This window comes from Cyprinodon tularosa, unplaced genomic scaffold, assembly GCF_016077235.1.
Source record: "Cyprinodon tularosa strain WSP-4 unplaced genomic scaffold, ASM1607723v1 ctg316, whole genome shotgun sequence".
Taxonomy (NCBI): Eukaryota; Metazoa; Chordata; class Actinopteri; order Cyprinodontiformes; family Cyprinodontidae; genus Cyprinodon; species Cyprinodon tularosa.
The window spans coordinates 1,261,578-1,281,972 of record NW_024039026.1 but is presented as its reverse complement, the minus strand read 5'-3'; positions in this window follow the sequence as shown (position 1 = coordinate 1,281,972).

The window sequence follows — 20,395 nt, the reverse complement described above, 5'->3', positions numbered from 1 at the left end:
CCTGAACTTTATCCTTGCCTGCATTAGCCCCTGGTATTTATGATACTATGGGTTCACTAACAAATTCTGATGCCTTTAGAAATGGATTTATAATTAAATTAAATTAAGCACAGGTAGACTGTATTTGGAAATTTCTAGCTGCATTGGGTTTTATCTAGGGTTATTAGATTATAGGGGTTAATAGATATAGACGCCTTTAATTTTTTACATGCATTCAGTTCCTTACATTTCTTATTGACGTGGTACTTTTGGGTGGTTTACTCTGTTTAAAAGAAAAAAGTTGTTAAAAGTTTTTAGTTTGTGGTAAAAGTAAAGAAGTGTTTTTTTGTTTTTTGTTTTATTCTTGGAGAGGGGTCTATGTGGACTACTAAAAGAAAACCAGATAAACATGAAAAAAAATCCTAATATAACTCAATTTATACTGAAAGTTCCCTTGTTTATAGGAAGGAGAAAATGAAGCTCTCTCATAGTTCATAAACCACTGAGGAATTTATTTTAACTTAAAAAAAAACAACAAAAAAACAGCCTTATGACAGAAATTATTCTGATCATGTGTCTGCATGAGCTTTCTGACCTTAACAGCATACATGGGGCTTTAAAGTTAACTTCCCTAATTGTGGTGGCTCAAAGAGAAGTCGGTCAAAAACCAGAGAATTTTCTTGCTCAGGATTCAGTATTGGCTTTGAAATGTTATGACATATTTTCCTTTTAACAGGGAAGCTGGAATTTTTTATTCCTCACTGGTAATCCCAAAAAAATAAACATACACTGCAAAAAATTATAATCTAAATAAGTCACTTTTTCTTGAAATAAGTAAATTTGGACTGTAAACACCACCTCACTGGTCAAAAGGGCACAGAAGGGTTTGAGAAGAACCCACCGGCCCCTACCCATCCTCACCACAATCTACAGAAGTACCATAGAGAGCGTTCTGACCTGCTGTTTCACTATGTGGTGTGGAGGCTGCAGCGCCTCAGACTGAAAGAACATGAGAAGAGTGGTAAGTACAGCAGAGAGGATCATTGTGGCTCCACTTCCCTCCATTAAAGACATTTCATCCCAGCTTTGCATGTCTGAAGCCCGTAACATCATCAGTGACCCCTCACAACCCCACCATGGACTGTTCTACCTGCTGCCTTCTGGGAAGAAACTTTGCAGCATCTGCTGCAATTCCAGCAGTTTCTGTAACAGTTTTTGCTCCATTGCCATCAGACTGCTGATGTCATGACCCAGTATTCAAGGTGAGACAGCCAGTAGGAATGTTCAAAACGTTTATTTAAACAAAACTGAAGGCAACAGAACAGAAACAAAGCACGCTGCTGTGGATCCACGGCTTGCGAAGGCTGCAGCTGGGGGGGTCTGGGCAGCGCGCCCAATCACTGACACTATGGTTTAAGGAAAAACACAGGTAAGTGACCATGGTGATCTGAACAGAAAATTGTCATTAGAGTGAGTCACTCTGGTTTAAAAGATTGGTCCAATTAGGAACGTACAGATCCGGGTTCCAGGAATCCAGAGCGTAAAGGCAGGTTCAGAGTCCCATGCGTCGGGCATCCAGCTCAGACCGAAACGTAGACAGGCATAATCTAGCAGGAGTCCAACAGAGGTTCAGGCGGGCATATCAGACAGGGACAGACAGAGTGAGCTGGGGAGAGGGAAGGAAATCAGGAAAACAGAATCACTCTGAAAACTCTGAAACACTCTCACCACTGGTTAAGGATTAAACTAGCCTGAAGACATGGGTTGAAAAATGATCTCCTACTGGAAATGGGGACATGAACCTTGGAAATAACTATAACTGTTAGTGTCCTAAAAGAAGGCAAACAGAGAACTAACAGAAATCCAACAATGATCTGGCCATGATAGCTGGAACTGAACCCAATATAAGGGAAACAGGCAGGTGGATGAGATGAGTGATAATTAGCTGGATAGGGTTAAGCAGGCGAAAGGCATAAGTACTTAAGGTGAGCTATCAGTGCAGATCATTACAGCTCAGTTGGTAGCGGTAATGCACCATTTCATTGCGTGCCAACCGCCAATAAAATCCCATAAAGAAGAAGATAATAACAGCTGAACTGTTGAAAAAAAAAACTCTAAATCAAGTCACAAGTTAAGTATCCACATCACACTGATAACATCATACCAAATAGAATTCGACTCAAAAAAAAATGTTCTATTGCATTTTTGCACCATATATATATTTGTTTATTTTTGCACCGCTCTGAAATTCCACATCAATGCCTTTTGCACCATGCTTTCTCCCACACTGCTTATATTTGATAACTGCTGCACTTTATGAAATAGAAATCTTCCCTTTCACAGCTAAGCTGCTGCTCATTCACCGTCTGAAAGCTGTTAAAACAAAATATAATTTTGGATACACTCTGTGTATCCAAAATGACAATAAAGTTGTCGAAGTCTAAGAAAAAATTTTTAAGTTGCCCTTAGAGAAAAAAATAAAAATTTTTCCTGAAAAGAACAACAAACCATGAAAAAACATAGCTTTGATCTTAGTTCTCATGAATCAGAGTCATGTTGCATGAGTTTACTTACACTCACCGGCCACTTTATTAGGTACACCTGTCCAACTGCTCGTTTACACTTAATTTCTAAGCGGCCAATCACATGGCGGCAACTCAGTGCATTTAGGCATGTAGACATGGTCAAGACAATCTCCTGCAGTTCAAACCGAGCATCAGTATGGGGAAGAAAGGTGATTTGAGTGACTTTGAACGTGGCATGATTGTTGGTGCCAGAAGGGCTGGTGTGAGTATTTCAGAAACTGCTGATCTACTGGGATTTTCACGCACAACCATCTCTAGGGTTTACAGAGAATGGTCCGAAAAAGAAAAAACATCCAGTGAGCGGCAGTTCTGTGGGCAGAAATGCCTTGTTGATGCCAGAGGTCAGAGGAGAATGGCCAGACTGGTTCGAGCTGATAGAAGGGTAACAGTGACTCAAATAACCACCCGTTACAACCAAGGTGGGCAGAAGAGCATCTCTGAACGCACAGTACGTGGAACTTTGAGGCAGATGGGCTACAGCAGCAGAAGACCACACCGGGTGCCACTCCTTTCAGCTAAGAACAGGAAACTGAGGCTACAATTTGCACAAGCTCATCGAAATTGGACAATAGAAGATTGAAAAAACGTTGCCTGGTCTGATGAGTCTCAATTTCTGCCGCGACATTCGGATGGTAGGGTCAGAATTTGGCGTCTACAACATGAAAGCATGGATCCATCCTGCCTTGTATCAACGGTTCAGGCTGGTGGTGGTGGTGTCATGGTGTGGGGAATATTTTCTTGGCACTCTTTGGGCCCCTTGGTACCAATTGAGCATCGTTGCAACGCCACAGCCTACCTGAGTATTGTTGCTGACCATGTCCATCCCTTTATGACCACAATGTACCCAACTTCTGATGGCTACTTTCAGCAGGATAATGCACCATGTCATAAAGCTGGAATCATCTCAGACTGGTTTCTTGAACATGACAATGAGTTCACTGCACTCAAATGGCCTCCACAGTCACCAGATCTCAATCCAATAGAGCTTCTTTGGGATGTGGTGGAACGGGAGATTCGCATCATGGATGTGCAGCCGACAAATCTGCGGCAACTGTGTGATGCCATCATGTCAATATGGACCAAACTCCCTGAGGAATGCTTCCAGCACCTTGTTGAATCTATGCCACCAAGAATTGAGGCAGTTCTGAAGGCAAAAGGGGGTCCAACCCGTTACTAGCATGGGGTACCTAATAAAGTGGCCGGTGAGTGTATATCTCTGAACATATAGTGTTCTATATCAGAAACACATCTCTGTTGTCCAAACATATGAAATGATTTAATAAATGAATGGAGGTATCTAAACTCTAAACTTCAACAAAATGTTTGATTGTGCAGCTTTGTTGAAAAAAAATTATTTTGTTAGGAAAGGTATCATAAATACTTTACCTTTATGGGCTCTTAAACATAAAGCCAGTCAATAGCTATCAGAAACATATTGAAAATGATGAGAGGTAAGGTCTGTTTAATTTAGTTACGATGTTTGCAGGTAATGGCCTGTTAATGAACACACTGATTGGCTCTCATACTGTTCTTTGTATGCAAAGACTATGGATAATTTCAAAATAATTGTAACCTTTGTCTGATATTCTCATGCTTCTTGCTGTGTTAAGATAGCATTATTATTGAATATGTAATATCAATTTTTTAAAGGTTTGATTCCACCCATTACAAAATTGTGAAGATATGGTGTAGATTTTCCTTTAATTTGGCAATCCCATCCTCTTTTTTTAGCCCCACTTACAAGCAAAGAATCAGGACAATTTAAACTCCACTTACTGATTTTGGTTTCATGTTTAAGATACCCGTATTGGCTCACAAATTCGCATATTCTCAATTGTCTGACCTCACAAGAGAGGCTCTGAAAATGAATCATTTAGAAACAGTTTAACCATGATTAAGCCAGTGTTGTATAAACATTTCATTTTACAACTGAGCCATTTTCACAAGAATGCTTAAGCAAAATAAACTGCACTGTGCAGTCAGAGAGGAATCACTCTGGCTGTATCATATTCTATAGTAGTGTGGCTTTAGACATAAAACCAGAGATCCCAGATCTTACAGAAATATTATCTCACTGGCCACTCCTTTGTTAACTTCAATTAGTACGCCGTTTGACTAATTTATAAGACACTTGGGGAAACATCCTTTTTCTCAAACTGGATTACAGTTTTAATGAAGAGCATGTTTAGATAATAAAATCTAACCCAGAGCAAACAAGCAAAGACGGTTTGATGCAAAGGAGCCACCTCTGCATGTTTTCCTAATGTCAGCCTACGTACATTTGCTGGTTTCTGGGTGTGCGTAGGTTACACAGAGTGAAAAGTGCCTTCTCTCATGTGTTTTGCCACCAGCTGCAAGGGAAGTCAAAGGGTGTTTGTGGGTTAAGCGCTTGTGAGGTGTTTGTGCACAGAATGTGTGTGTGAATGTGCTTCTCTGCTGGGGCTGCTCTATTTCCTGGTTGCAGGTGCTGCAGTGAGATCACTTCCTGTCAGCTCGCTCCGTCCCGTTTGTATCCGTGCGGTCCAGCCTTTTCCTGTCAACGGGGAAGAGGAAAATATAGGAAACAGGATGAGCATCCCGGGACATGAGTGGTCAATGAAGGTTGGAAAGGAGGGTGTGATGACCCTGGGAATGAAGAAAGGAGCACAGATATACACACATATTCATTTTCTCTACTCTTTACTTCAGAAGAACTAGACCTACTTTTGGTTCTCTTAATATGTCTTGTCTTTCACCAGATTTTTAATGTGTTGTTTGGTGATTTTTGGAGGGATAATTTCACTTGTTCTGTGGTGGCCAGCATGGTTTGGTCTCAACTCTGTTGTTAACTTTTCTTTTCTATTACTCAAAGATCCATTGGTCAGGGTGACTTAAAAAAAACCTAAAATGTACTTTTCAAGGCTGTAAATGAGTATCAAAGGCCCCAAAGAGCAAAGCAAAATATGTAAGAACACTAGAGTCTCAATAGCTGTTAATCAAGACTAATTAACATTATCAAATTAGTCCTTTTGGCCCCTTATAAATCATAAATAAATAAATAAAAGTTATGGATAGACCTTTACATCATAACTTATCACCTGTGATTTTTTTTTTCTTTTTTTAGGATACGTATGATTTTTTTAAGAATTGGAATAGAAGAAAAATCTCCCGATATTTTGATTGAAGTTCTCCTTTATTTTGCAGTGATTGTTCCTCTAATGTGGGTTTCCTCCTGGCACTTCAGCTTCCTCCTTACGACTGAAAACATGCATGTATAGGTATAGGCATGCATAGTTCAAATCTAGATCTGTCTGAGTCAGGAAGAGTGCCTTGGACTGTTAAAGTAAACAACAGCTGACTAAAAAGAATGATGTAACTGGATGGTCAAAACATTTCTGAAGATATTGAGACCAAGAGGTGGAATACAAGAAATGGCAATTATAGTTTTTTGAGGGTAAGATGGATTTCTTTTAAAAGTAATTTAAAGAAATGGCTTTTTTTATCATCATATGTACTTCATAGAAGCCAGTCTAATGTAATGTAAATCGTTTTCTCCAAGGGTGATTACTGACGAAGATTTGGATGCTTTGGGGACCCTAACACAAGTCAAGATGTTCAATAAAGCTTCTAAAATGAGCAATGGGAAGACTTGAAACTAATTTTGATTGGAAAAAAAACCCTACAGAGAATAAAGAAAGAAAAAGGAAAAACACTAAACCAATATAAACACATTTGGTTATTTTAGTCCTTTTATGTCTCCAGTCATTTTCTTTTACCTTAATGGTCCGATTTAAGTTAAAACTGCTAAAAAAAAAAACATCTAGCAGCATCCACATACATTTTAAAACAATTTAGTATTTGCTTGACTTCAATATCTAATATCAGCATCTGTTTTGTTTTTTTTGTTTGTTTGTTTTTAAGGACAAGGCATCAGGCCTTCAGTGGAATGTCCATCAATGAGAGGCATGCTGCGATGGCACAGCCCACAGATAACACAGCCAGAATGATCACAGGTCAAAGGTCACAGTGACAGCGTACCAAACCCCTCCTATTTGCTTTCCATCAGATGTTTGGAAATGTTCCTTTATAGCTGTCTGTCACGCAAAAAGAATGTCGGAAGTTACTGATGTTCGTTTGCACATAATCAAACACTTTGCACATATTAAATCATTCAGCAGCACACTCAACAGGCTGTACGAACAACAAGTACAGACAGATGAGTCTCTCTGATGACATTTCCTTTATGGTCCTTACTTTTTTTTATCTATGTAATTTTAAGGGAGAAAATGTCTGTAGCTTTTGACATCTCACTTCTGTTCTTTTTAAAATTAGATTTCAAAATCGGTGTATCTTCACTATGAGTAGAGATGTCATTGCGCCCATCTTTTGATAAATGGTCAGACTCCTTAATGCTCCTTAATGATCAGTAACTTTGAAAATGCCTTTGTGACAATAATCCCTCCAGAGTAATGATAAACTGCTCTCTGTGCAGTCTAAAATCTGTTTCATCTTTTAGGTCACCTTAAGCATTAAATCAGTGTGTGTGTGTGAGTGTGTCTGACTTTGACGGGGACAGAATGATCTGTTTTTCTAGGAAATTTCTATAACATTAATGAGGATTCATCAGAAACCCAAATTTCATACCTTAAACCAGGATTTTATCGCATCTAAAAACAGCAAAAAAATCACAAATGATACCTAATTTTCTTACTAGTCAGAATCTGTTTTCCTAATTCACTGATTAAGTCTTGGTTGAGATTTTTGAATGAACCCTGGAGTTTGACCCTTGGTAGAGCTTCCTGCCTCACTGGTGTGTGTGTGTGTGTGTGTGTGTGTCAGTGAAGTTTCCTGTTAAAAGATGTGGGATTTCCCATGCTCGCACAGCTGGGCCGCAAAGCGCTGAGGAGGAAAAAAACATCCTTCGCTAAAAGAATACTAAAACTAAACATCCCATACAAAATTGACTCCCACTTCTCAGTAAGCATCTCCAATTCTTCCAGCCAGGTTTGGTTTTTCCTCGAACCGTCAATGGCCTGAAGGTATTTTACACAGAGAACCTTCTAACAAGCACAAGAGAACATCTGCTAAAGTATGACAGGAATGTAAAGAGAGACTGTTGGGAAATGACAGTATCAGGGACAAAGTTGTTTAGACATGTCAGGCTTTAACTGGAAGCCATAAACTGTTCTGATATAAAAGTCTAAATTCCTTAGAATATCAGTCAGATTGCCACAAGAGGGTCAGGTGACCTTTCACCTTTTACTTTAGGATCACAGCTGAAGGAAGATTAAACAAGAATGTGATAAATGATCTAAGCATTCATCTTTACTTGGTGGAGGAATGGTGACTACATGAAAGGATGTAGGCCAGACATTTTGACAGACAGAAGATAGCTGAGACACCCAGACTACAAAGATAAGATTAAAATCTGGCTATAACTAAATTAATCAGTGATGTATAGCTGATACAAAGTGTTAGTCATGTTAATGTATTTTTGAACATTTAAAATCTTAATTTAGAATCCATTTTTCATAAGCTCCTTACTGATGCAGATATTCCTTCAGGGAGCAGTTGTAGTTTAGTCGTCGGATCTTTTTTGGCAAGATATCCGTCCTAGGGTGCAAGAATTTTGCCCATTGACTCTTGTTAATAGTTGCACATTCGCAGTAGCTCCTCTGCAATACAGACGTATAGGAAAGCTCTGGCCGCACCAAGGCTACACCCAAAGGTGACAGGAACTGTCGTCACAGTGGTAGTGCGGGTGATTGACAGGCCGAGTCTCGGGAGGGAAGCAAACTTACCAAGAGATGCTGGAGGTGAAACTGCGCAAGTACAGTTTCAGAGTATTGTGTGCTGTCTGACCAGCGCCATGTAATTTTATCAGGATATAAACGTTTGGACACTCTGTCCCTTTCCAGGATCTGGTTTAGCTACAAGGCTTGGCCAACTGCATGCAGCGAGGCTAACGCTTTATTCTGCTGCCTTAACTGCCTGACTCCTTTTCCATATGTTATGACGTGCATGGATAAAGACGGGTAGGATGGATTTAAATGACTTTTTAGAAAAGGCAAAGAAAAATTAACAATATGGGATTTACATGGAAAATAATACAATATAGTGTACTTTTTCTAGATGTTTTTTAATTAATTTGCATTGTTGCTCTAAATAAACACATTCTCAGAAAATAAAAAGTATTTATATTTTAAATAAAATAAGGCTGACTTACAGCTTCATTATTATTAAAGTGGTACATTATTTTTTAGGTTTGTGACACAATGTTTGACCATGCAAAACACAAATTTGCCTTCAAAAAACCTCAGAAGGGCAAAATCAATGTACAAAAAGTACATGAAATTATGTTTATGGAAATTATGGAACATTATTTCAATCAGTGGAACAGTGGTGAAAAATGTGGTACAGTCCAGCACAAATCAGATCATCCTTCATGTAGTGGGAGCCTCTACGCAGCCAATAACACAGGGAGGAAAAATGCATTAGAACTAGCAGATTAGGACATGAATGGTGTGACCCTCCCTTTAGCCACGACCTTTAATATAAAGTGATTTCTTTGTAGTTCATATGTATGCATGCTGTGTTTCAAAGAAGGTTCAAGTTAAGGGATAAAGCTGTAGACTCTTAGAAAATAAGATTTTTCAGTAGAATGCTTTTTACCAAAAGAAAAATCAAAGAAAAGGACATTTAAGGGTGTTTCCCTGTTAGAAATATAGTATAAGAATAGCAGTATCCAATCTAATGTTATATAATTCCATATAACGTTGTGATAGCTAAGGTTGTTTAAATAGCGCTCTTCGGGTCATATGCATTGTTGGGACTGGTTTTTTTCATCTTCTTTCCAAAGAACATTTAAATAAAGACTCTCTGTGGGGTTTAGGTTTGGTGGGTTTGTTGACCAACAACACAAGTAGCACCATTGTAATTTAACAGTTTTTTTGTACCTTTGGTAGAAATTAAATCTATCTCCATCAAGCTTGTAACCCAAAGAAAGCGTGAGGTGCTCTAAATGATAAGAAGGGTTAATTGCTTGTGAACTTTAGAGCCCATTAGAGTCAAACCAGCAGATGACCCCAAATCCCTGACTCTATGGAAACTTCACAATGAACACCAAGCAATATGGGTATGTGCCTTTCTATTTGATCTCCAAATAAAAATGAAAACTGTATTTTCATCTCAAGATAAGGCTTTGGTGTCATAAAACTGGACAGATGGACAGTATTTAGACGAGTCGGACAGTAGGAAGTTTCAAAATGTTTAATGACAGAGAATAATGAAACAGAACAGAATGGCAAGCGGGCTGCTGAGGAACGGACCGCAACGGCTGCAGGGGGGGGACACACCGCCCAATCACTGACAATCTGGAGGGAGAAACACAGGTAAGTGACCACGATCATCTGACAGGAGATGATTATAGCGAGTCACTTACCTGGTTTAACAGTTCAGTCCATCCTCTCTGAGGGAGGCAGGATCCACCCGATTGACTGCCAAACGAGATGCAACTCACAGCTGTCCAAAGAGTCCCCGGTGCAGCAACCCCATTGAGCAGGCAGGAGACGATCCAGGTCAGAGAAAAAGTTCAGAACCGGACAGTTCCGAGATCCAAGAGTCCATAGCCTGACCAGGGGTTCCGACCCGAACAGGAACCAACAGATCCAGGGTTCCAGGAATCCACAGAGCGTTCGGGGAGGTTCAGAGTTCCATGAGTCCAGGAGCGAGCTCAGACAGACACGCTCAGATGGAGACAGGAGGGCTCAGTGGTTGAAGGACAGAGACAAGACATGGTAATGAAATTACTGCAAAACTTTGAGCTGGTCTCCACCCTGGAGCCAGGCTTACCGGAATAAAAACTGACCTCCCCCACGTTCTGAGCCAAAACCCTGAGGGCTCAGCGGAGAAGAGCCGGGACACCAAACCCTCAATTCACTGGCCTCCAGGAGTCAGGACATGAACCAGGAACTTAACTAAACCTCGAAAAACAAACATAAACAACTGACAAGAACACGTAACACAAATAAACAAAGAATACATGAATAAACAAAGAATACTCAAATAAAACTAAGAATCTGGTTACGAAAGCCGGACTGAACCATATATATAGCAGAGATGAGTAATTAGAATAGCTACCGGAGCTGCAATCATGACATTTGGACCAGTGCAACAGTGCATCTCTTTTTTTTCTTAGCCCCGATAGGACACTGCTGGTGTTGTTTCTGGTTCAGGTCTTGACATGAGGAATCCAACAGTTTCTGTAATTACAGCATTTATCTTTTCTCAGCAGTCTAGTTTTCTAAGACGCAACTTTTTATTTTCATGTTATGTAACAACTATCATCAAAATTAAGGCTTGAAATTAGGGCTGCAACTAACAATTGCATATCGATTAATTTGTTGATTATTTTCTTGATTAATCGATTATCAAAAAGTACCTTAAAGAAGACTTTTTATGCAAAATTAAACTGGGTGAAACCAAAGCTTTTCCACTTGGGGCATTCTGGATAGAGCATATTGACAGACAAAAAAGTTTTTTAACTTAAATGCAGGATGATAAATTTTTTTCTTTTACAATTTGATACAATTGCTGCTCAACTTGGGTCTTTCTGTCAGCTAAAGACAGATTTATTGATTACTAAGTTAGTCTAAGATTATTTCAATTATTGATTGATCTAATTAATTGTTTCAGCCCAACTTGAATTTTTTCACTTTCTGTATATAATAAGAGTTTACTTTCTGAAATGAGTGACTAAAAATATTTACCAATTTTCATGATATTCAATTTTTCCAGCTATAAGATATGAGGGGCGCTTTTTTATCTCCATATAAATTGAAACTAATGCAGTGTTTCTAAATAGGAGATTTACTGGTTATGAGCGGATTTCCCAGTGTCTCTGTGTAGACAAGACCAGTAATAATAAATTCTGACAGACTTTTTTATAGGAGATTTTTTTTTCCACTTATCTCATCGGTTCATCTCCTTTCTCCTGACAACTAATGGTTTGCTGTCCATGTTTTGTCTATTGAGTCTTAGTTTTTTGACTCAGCTTCTGTGCAGCCAGTGTTGCCTAACATTGTCTTGTCTGCACGGTGTACATTCCTTAGGGGTTTCTCAGTATTCAGTCGTAACCCATCCTTCAGTCTGAAAATATGTCACACATTAGTCAGTCCCGCTGATCCCAGGGGAAAACACGTAAGGGCACTTCCTCTTCCTGTTGGATGCAGGCCAGCATCCTGCGTACGCGCTGCCACCCCCGGGTGATGCAATCACTTCCGTTGTGGATAGGTGGTGGCAGATAGGGTGGTGTTGTTAAAGGAACTGAAACTGCCTGAGAGGGTAAAATTAAATTTAACAGGGAGAGTATGTAGGTATTAATCCAAATAACAAGCAAGTGCCTTCCTCATCTTGAAACCAATATACATAATTTTACAACCACTATGAAATGCTAACGGTCAATTTACACTTAAAGCGTCCTGATTTTCCTCCACAGCGCACCTAGGAATACCTATGCAGGAAAAAAAACATGGCAGACAAAATACAATTGCTACTCAAGAGGGTTTGCTAATTTTAACATTTGTTCAAATCTTGGGATTTGGCCCAAAATCAAAAGATTGTGAAAATCTCTTGGAAAGAAATGAATGTCACAGTCATAAAAGGAAGAGGCAAGGGGATTTGAAAATGTTGGAAACAGCTGTGTTTTCTACTTCTACATGTGTTGTGTTTTTGTAAGCCCTCTTGAGTCAGACAGAATATAAGGTACATTAGGGGAAAAGGCCCATGGTGTACAGAGTGGTGCACAAGCCGTGTCAGCTACGTTCCAAACGTATCATTTCTGCAAAAGAATGTTGATGAGTCAAGAAGAAACAAGCCCTAAGATCAGATTATTGATTGTGAAATGCTTTCTTTATTTCCTCCATGTCATACATTACTGTGTGGTTCTGTGTTTTCTGACATCAAAGCTTAAATGCAGAGATGTTGAAATGGAGTTGAGTATTATCCATAATGTATCAGTAATTAAGGGCCTCTTCCCAAATGTTACTATATTATGTGAACCACCTTATCACCAAACAAATTCCTTCTATATGTTAAATGTTACTCACATTAAAGGAGAAGTTCGGTTTTTTACACTTTAAGCCCATTTTCTGTAGTGTCCAGGATGAAATCGAATGATCGACACCAAAAGTTTGACAATTGCTCCTGTCTCTGCTTTTTGGCTCATTTAGAAACAACCCCTGGCTGCTTTAGAATGGCTTCCATAGAGCATGTCCGATAATGTCCTTAAAACAACCTTAAACGTTCTTTTTTTAAAATATGCTACTCACCGGGTCGTCAGCGCTGTTCAATGACGTTCCAAAAAAAGTTTCGTAAAGAAAAAACGTTCCTGTAGTGTTTTATTTAGCATTTTGTAAATCCCATTGAGTTCTGTAGGAATAGTCAATATTCCCCTGCCACCGGAAACGGAAATGGGGCCTGTTTACACAGTTGTAGTCTTTTCGCTTCACTCTGTGTACTCCGACGTCGAGAATCAAGAATCCACCTTTCGTATTCCATTTTCAGAGTTTTTTAAAGTGTTTAACAGAGACGTTAGCACCTCGACGTCGGAGTACACAGAGTGAAGCGAAAAGACTACAACTGTGTAAACAGGCCCCATTTCCGTTTCCGGTGGCAGCGGAATATTGACTATTCCTACAGAACTCAATGGGATTTACAAAATGCTAAATAAAACACTACAGGAACGTTTTTTCTTTACGAAACTTTTTTTGGAACGTCATTGAACAGCGCTGACGACACGGTGAGTAGCATATTTTAAAAAAAGAACGTTTAAGGTTGTTTTAAGGACATTATCGGACATGCTCTATGGAAGCCATTCTAAAGCAGCCAGGGGGGGATTCTAAATGAGCCAAAAAGCAGAGACAGGAGCAATTGTCAAACTTTTGGTGTCGATCATTCGATTTCATCCTGGACACTACAGAAAATGGGCTTAAAGTGTAAAAAACCGAACTTCTCCTTTAAAGCATTGTCTCATTTTAACTTTAGTTGAAATAATGATGTCCCATTAGCAGAATATTGGTTGAAATAATGATGTCCCATTAGCACAATATTGTCACAACCATGTTTTCGTGTGAGATTTACATCCGTCCAGTGGTGCATTTAATGAAATTACAAACTAATCTTCCTCTTCTTCTGCAGTTTGAAAGCTACATTGAAAGCCACAGAGTGACATTCTATTCTTTCTGAATACAGGGGACACAAGAACCTCCGCCACCCTTGTCAAATCAGCTAAAATAAAAAGGAGAATAAACTTGGATCTTCACTTTTTTGTCATATTGGCTAAAACTGTCCCTATGCCCAGACAGCAGTACATGTGATATCTAACCTGTGAAAAAAACTGCTTCAATTGGTCTCGCCTACTGCCTGTATTGCAATCTGGAAAGAATATTTCGGGACGAGACAAAACAACCAATCACAGCCAGAGGAGCGTCTGATGGAGTGTCAATCACAGCTCACACACACTGAATCCCGCCCCCTCCCTCTAACCGCTGAACCTCCCGCTGCCGCCCGGCTGCTGCAGTCAGGAGGATGTGCGTGGAAGTCATGGCGGAGCGACAGCCACCAGCGAAAGAGAAACTGCCCTTACTGCCCCTGCCGACAACTGCTTACACGGCAAAGACTTCAAAAAAGAAGATGTGGTATGCGGTAGCCGCGCAGATGCTGTGAGAGGGGTGGAGCTTGGAGGTGGGGCATGAGTGAAGCAGAGAGGGTGGGGGAGTGGCGTGAAACCTGTTTTTCTTCAAATTTTCAGTCGAAGTCTGCTCTCTTCTCAATGTAACAGACTGCAGCTTTAAAAGACCTTTTGAAGACCAGTTGATTTACATCTATGGCCACCATTAATGAAGAAAAAAACGTAGGTATGTTTACTTTATAACTTAGTTATTATGTTCTACAATATGGAACATACAACATCCATCCATCCATTTTCCGTTATGCTAATCAATGCGGAGGTCACAAGGGGTGCTGGTGGTCCAGCTGTCAGTGAATGAGAGGTAAGCTACACCTTGGACAGGTCACCAGTCCATCTCAGGGCAACACAGAGACAAACAGGACAAAAAAAACATTCACACACACACACTCACATCCTAAGGATAATTTAGAGAAGTCAGCAGTTAGAGACTGCAAAAGAATAAAGCTGATGACTTATTGATAAGAGACTTTTCTTATAACCCTGAGACTTCTCTTGTATCAAGAAGGTTCTCTCCATAAAACGAAGGGCTATTTTGTTCGTTTCTGTTTTTAAAAAAAGAGCGTGTCATTGAATTAAAAAATTTATTGTTCCTGCTTTATAAAAAATGATGGAATAAACAAGTATTGTGTTTTTTTCAAACATTGTCAAACTTAGACATATTTAAAACATAAATCAGAAACCTATCAGGTTACCGTTAGGTCCATGGGGCTGAGAGCTGGTTAGTGTTGTGCTGTGGTGTTCTCAGAGGTGTCAAGTAACAAAGTACAAATACTTTGTTAGCTTACTTAAAGGTATTGTAAAAGGATTTTTACACATTTTTTAAAAGACCCGACCTCTCCACTTGAAAAAAAAAAACACATGCACAACCCAGTACCCGCTTCCGAAAGAGAACGCCTGTGAGAGCATGCATGAGCCCATTTCTCCTCGTGCACGCTCTGTTTAAAAGTTGCTGTTCTAATAGACAGATGATCAGTGCTTTTTGCTGCCTGTTTGTCACGTTACTCCTACTCCACTGCACGGGGCCTGCTCCATCTTTGTTATAAGCGCCGCTGTCGGGTAGCGACGGCCTATGGCGATAAATCTTTGCAAGGAGAGCTCCCCGTGTAAAGCCTTTGGGGATATATCTGCCTCTTCTGAGGCCTTTCTTTTCATCTCATACACTTTGTGGACGCTTTTTCTCTTACGACCCTCTACCATTTTCAAAGAACCGCAATGAGAAAGGTGAGCTTCAGTGACTGTCTGAATCCGTAGCTCACCACATATATACGCCTGAAAGTGCGCATGTGCAGAAAAAGATAGCTAACAGGATTAGCACATAGGATGGCCTTATGTAAACCAATCACCAATCACGGCATAGGTGCCTGACCTGGGCTACAGAGAAGCAGCACTGGACTGTTGCTCAATGGTCCAAAGTACTTTTTTTAAATGAAAGCAAATTTTGTATTTAATTTGCAAATCAAGGTGCCAGAGTCTGGAGGAAGACTAGGAAAAAGCAAATGCCAAAATGCCAGAAGACCAGTGTCAAGTGCCCACAGTCAGTGATGGTCTGGGGCGCCATGTCAGCTCCTGGTGTTGGTCCACTGTGTTTTATCAAGGGTAGGGTCAATGCAGCTAGCTATCATGAGATTTTGGAGCACTTCATGCTTCCATCTGCTGAAAAGCTTTATGCAGATGAAGATTTCATTTTCAACACGACCTGGCACCTGCTCACAGTGCCGAAACCACCGGTAAATGGTTTATCGACCATGGTATCACTGTGCTCAATTGGCCTGCCAACTCTCCTGACCTGAACCCCACAGAGAATCTATGGAATATTGTAAAGAGAAAGTTAAGAGATGCAAGACCCAACACTCTGGATGAGCTAAAGGCCGCTATCAAAGCATCCTGGGTCTCCTCAGCAATGCCACAGGCTGATTTCCTCCATGCCACGCCGCATTGAAGCAGTTATTTCTGCAAAAGGATTCCCAACCAGGTATTGAGTGCATAACTGTACATAATAATTTGAAGGTTGACTTTTTTTTGTATTAAGAACACTTTTCTTTTATTGGTCGGATGAAATATGCTAATTTTGTGAGATAGGAATTTTGGGTTTTCATGAGCTGTATGCCAAAATCATCCATATTAAGACAATAAAAGGCCTGAAATATTTCAGTTAGTGTGCAATGAATCTAAAATATATGAATGTTCAAGTTTTATCATTACATTATGGAAAATAATGAACTTTATCACAATATGCTAATATTTTGAGAAGGAAAACCTGAAAAACATGTGCAATCCGGAAATTAGTAAAGGGTAACCCAACCAACCGGACTGAGTTACTCTGTAAATCGCAACTGGCTCCTGCAGATCTAGCCAGACCAATCACAGCGCAGGAGCCGGGACTTTAAGATATGTGACCCTCAACACCAGAATTACCCATAATGCAGCAGCACTTTTTTTGGCTACCACATTGTGGTGATGAAAATTAAGAATGTACTTGAGAGCACAACTTATATCTTCAAATTTATTTCGGCAGAAAACATTCACTGGAGAGTTTATTCGATATTTCACAGCCTACAAAATTACAAAATCAGATCGCATTGCTTTCAGTTTTTGCGTCACATATAGTTATCTGATTGGTTCTTACCTCATTAGGGCAATCCTGTTAGGCCCACCTCAGAGCTGTAGCAGCACTTTACCAGACCAATATATCGTGTATATGTTTGTTTCAGTCTGGCTGGTAAGGCTAAGTAAAGGGATAAAATGAAAGGTATCAGAACATCCCAAAAATAGTTAGTTGAACTGTTAAAAACTTCAGATACTGCAGAACAAAAGCAGATTTTTAAAAAAGAAGGTCAAACTGAGGCCAAAGGGGGACTTTGGAAAAAGATGGCTGGATCTAGGCTTATTAACAGGATCATATTTCCTATTGAACACTTGAAAGCCAATACCACTTTCTTTGCCAATTTGGCAAGCATTAAATCTCCTTAAACTGAATTCAAACAGATGGATTAGGCAGCATGTCTTCTAAACTCAAGATTAAATCCATCTCCAATCTCCCCTTCATCCTAACGCACATTTCTGTTGATCTTCATGCTATTTTTCATTCGGTTCATTTATTTTATTCATCAGTCATGTCCACCTCTTTGCTTTCATTCCTGTCGACCTCAGCAATATTTTTCTTCAAAGCTCCAGTCTAATTTCCTTTGTGCATGCTCCAACTTCATCTCTGTGCAGCTGAGACCTTCCAGCGCTGCGTAGCATTGTGTCGTCTTTGCTCTCACTGGGACAGTTGTGGAGCAGACGTGTTAGTTCCTCGACGATGAGCATCTGGAAAATGTTAATGTAATCATTACAAATCAGATTCCTTTAACAGTCACCCGCAGGAGTTCAGGGCTCAAGAGGTAGAGAAGGACTCTAGAGAATTAAAGCAAGAAGTTAAATGAAGACAGACCCAACAAAGCAGTGAGAGAGAGAAAAAAGTGTCTGGGCTGTGTCACAGAGATTTAAGCAGACGCTCAGTAACAGAGGTGTCTCGCAATTTATTTCTTTTGTGTACATAGAATGTTGGGGAAATAATTATAGTGATGAGAGAATTAGAATTATATGAATAGAAATGTATATTTTTTCAGGAAGAAATCAGTTCATGATCACTTTTTTATGAGATTTTTTTTTATTTGCCTTGAACACCATTTTGGTCTGCTGAAAGTCCAAAAACATCCTTTTGGATAGCATAAAGAAAAAAAAAAACTGACCCAGGTAAAGAAGGTAAAGAAATTCAACATATTTATGTTGGTTATTGACTATATGCCAAGCTTTCAAATAAACCTTTAATAGTGACTTTCTTTTTTTTTTTATATAATAGTGACATTATTTCAGAATTTAGTTATTAGATTCCGCAAAAAATAGACTGGAGCTGCCCTTATCCAAAAAACTATACTCTTGACTAAGACTCTTAAGGCCGAAACACACTGGACAGGATCTGGCATTCAATATGTCAAAAAAACCAAGTTGGATGATCTTCTTAGCAATCAGAATATGCTTAACTAAATGGAGTGAATGGGGCTGTGCTGAGCGGATGGATCCCCATAGCATTGCATCAATTTCATCAGGAGGTCATGAGCCACGGCGGCAAAGTAAAACAGATTTTTGAGGAGGAAATACAGACAGAAAATATTTCAATTTGCAACATATACTTTTTGGAAATACAGTACTAATGTGCCAATGTGGTTCAGACAGACTTTTATTTTGAGTACATACAGCCCATTGGACAAGCAATACAGGATTAAAATAAAATCTTTCCCTAGCATGGAAGGAGTCCAGAATGAAAAATAAAGAGGTAAAAAGCTGATTTTATTTAGGCTTGTTCCAAGTTGGAACTCCTTAATGTGTACTCGATCTGTTCAGTGATCAGTTCACAGACAGTCTAGTCAGAGCGTATTGTATATTTCGAAGAAATCGAGTTGGAGCGTGGGGAGCTAGTAGCAAGCTGTGTGTTTTGGCATTCAGGTGTCTTGATTCAGGCTGAAGGGGGGGAACTAAATCATCGTTATCTTAGGTAATCAGGGGTACAAGGAGCAGGTGCAAATGCAAACAGGCAGAAAACAAAGGAATGTGGATCAATACAAAGAAACACAAAAAAACTCATGCATTAGAAGAAACACTGCAAAAGGGAAAAGAGGCACTTCAAGTAAACAGACTGTGAACCAATAAAATAAAAACAAAGGGAAAAAATCAACAGCAAGCTTCTAAAGGCCAAAAACTCAAACCAAAAACACAAGTTCATTGATTGTTAGTGGTTGTTGACCAGCAAGAGACAGGGATGAGAGGGGTGGTAAAATATTTACCTATATGAAGAACATATAATTTTAATAAATATAATCTCAACCATCAAAAATTAGCTAATATTAAATAAAGAATTGCTTACCTCCCCTCCTCCTCAGTGCTGACCAAAGCTTCCTAAGCCTGGGCTAAAGAATGGTAATAATCTATTTCAACAAACGATTTGTCTGTTCTCGGGTTGCCTGCAGAAGGGTCTCACATGACAAACCATGACAAATATTTATTTACCGACCTATGAATGATGAAAATTCATGGATCAATACAAAGAAATACAGAAGTTAAGTTAGAAAAGTTAAAATATTTCATGTATCAAAGTAGGTCATGGGTTATTTTTCATAATACATTTAATTTCCCAAACTGGACTCATTAATCTCATCTGGGAATACATTTGAAAGTCATTAAACACTTGAAAAAGACTCACAGAAATTGCTTTAAATCCAATGCAAGGCATGATGAAAATTTTGAGCTTTGATTTATCTCATTAGATTAGGTTAATCAATTTATTATGCACATAATTTGCCAATGCAGCGCGTTTCACTCTAGTGAGCTTCATATTCCTCGTCTATTTGTTTGGCTTCCAGATAGACGAGTCAGAGCAGCTCCATCTCACTGCGGAGCTGAGTCAGACGTGTTTTTAGTCAACTGTGAGCAGGTAGATCGCATGAGAGTGTCGGGCCAAACATAAATCGTGAGTTGTGAACTCACACTGTACTACTAAACCCTGCGGTTAGTCGTACAGAGTGAGCAATAGCTGCGTGCAATGACAAAACATGAAAAAAATTTTAAAAAATGGCACAGTGTACGCCCTGCTTTAAAGGTACATGTGGCGACCAACAACCGGTCCAGATGAGGACATTTTCTCTTCCTGGGGAGGGGTTTAGGCTCAGGACTGAGTGAACGTTCTGTTTTTTTTTACTGAGGGAAGGAGTGTTGGCTTAGTGGTTAGAGCAGTGCGTTTGTGCTTTAAGAAGGTTGCAAGTACACAGTTCGATCCCCACAGCCTTCACTCTGGGTCCCTGAGCAAGACCCTAACCCCAAACTCCCCCCCCGGCACTACACAATGGCAGCCCACTGGTCTCCAAGGGGATGGGTCAAAGGCAGGCTTCCGGATAGTCGACTCAGAGTAGCTCCATCTCACTACGGAGCTGAGTCCGACGTGCTTTTTAGTCAAACAATGTGAGCAGGTAGCTCACATGAGCGCGTCGTGTGGCACATACATCGTGAGCTGTACGACTAAACCCTACGGTTTAGTCGTAAAGTGTGAGCATCAGCTGCGTGCAAC